The sequence below is a fragment of the Podarcis liolepis genome (assembly GCF_965112155.1).
Source record: "Podarcis liolepis genome assembly, chromosome: 2".
Taxonomy (NCBI): Eukaryota; Metazoa; Chordata; class Lepidosauria; order Squamata; family Lacertidae; genus Podarcis; species Podarcis liolepis.
In genome coordinates, this window is record NC_139555.1 from 121982810 (window position 1) to 121984353 (window position 1544).

Below are 1544 nucleotides of genomic sequence, written 5' to 3' on the forward strand. Positions count from 1 at the left end.
GCTCCTACCTGCAAGAGGGGGATTTCAACTTCAATGTCTAGTTTGCTCGTTCCCAAATAATCTTCTCAAATTACAGCTTTACACTTCCTTTGCTTTAAACTTTCTGCAGTCCGGAAAGGCAGACTTCCTTATTTTATGCCTTTCCCGTTTCCGGCCAAATTGTCTTTAAGTAATTCCCAATAGATCTTTAGGTCCTACTCACGGGTAGTTATTTTCAATCCGAATTTCAGGAAGGAATCAGCGTGCTCCGACAATGGCGACGCGGCTTCGCTCCACGGGCTTGAATGACGACTCTCAGCACCGCGCCACATACCCGCTACCGTTTCGGAGCCTTTAAAAAGGCTCCTTCGCGATTTTGGGGGGGCGCAAAGGTGCCCGCCGAGTCTTCTTGTTCACAGGCTTCCGCACCTGTGATTTTTAGGGGTCCCCGCTTCGCCGTAGCGGCAAGACCCGAACTCGTGAAGCAGACTCCCTCCAGAGCTCGGAGGGGAATCTGCCATTAATCGCTGGCGCTAACTGGAAGTCCTCTGCTCCTCTGATCTTGCCACCTTTTGGAGAGATGCCTCAGCTGTACCCCGTCCCCCCCTAGAAAGAGGAAAGGGGCAACATGGAAGGGGGACATCCACACACTGGGGGCCCTTTCAAGAGAGGTCTCCTCTTCCCCTCCATTTCTCTCCCCCCAGCTTCTCAATATCAAGGACCTGTTCCCTAAAGGAGGAAAGTCATGGAAGTTTCCTCATAGCCTGGGAGGGAAAGGGAAGCTGCAAGGGGGGATTGCCCCACTTCAAAATGCCCCCCTTCTCAGCAGAAGCCAGGCTGCCCTTGTTAAAGATGGGGGGTCCCAGCATCCTCCTGCCCACCCCAGGGGGAAACCACCAAATCTTCAAAACAACAACAACATTAAAACAATCATTTTGAAGTCCCATAATCCTTAAATTGGAGAGATCATTTTGATTCTCCTATTACGTATTACAGTGGACCCTCCAGATACGAGCTTAATTCATTCCGGGGGTCCATCCGCAACCCGAAAAGTCTGTAAACAGAGGTGCCACTTCTGCCAGCATCTCAGCCAAAGGCAGCCTGGGGAGCCGGACATTCAGACAGAGCAGTTCCAGGGCCACTTTCCTCATGGCTCACTTTTCAGAGATGGCATTTGGACTGGATTCATCATCAGAGATTTGGGATGGTATCTAATGCTACTCCTCCTAACCCAGAAGTAAGTGTTCTGGTTTGCAAACATTCCTTGGAAGCCGAACATCCGATGTGGATTCCGATTGAGTACAGGAAGCCATGCCTTGCTTTTTGAACGGTTCTGGGAGTCGAATGGGAGTCGAATCAACTGACTTTATTGGAAGGCAGCTGAAAGATTCAATACATTCCATTTATTGCTGTGGAAAGAGGTGCCATGGATAAATTTTGACCTCTGTTACTTCAGTCACAACTGGTTGAAATGGAAATATAGATTATTCTGCTCTCATTCAGACCACATAACTGTGGGATGTTCTTATATATGCTAATGCTTGTGACTTTTAAATGTGCTCTTC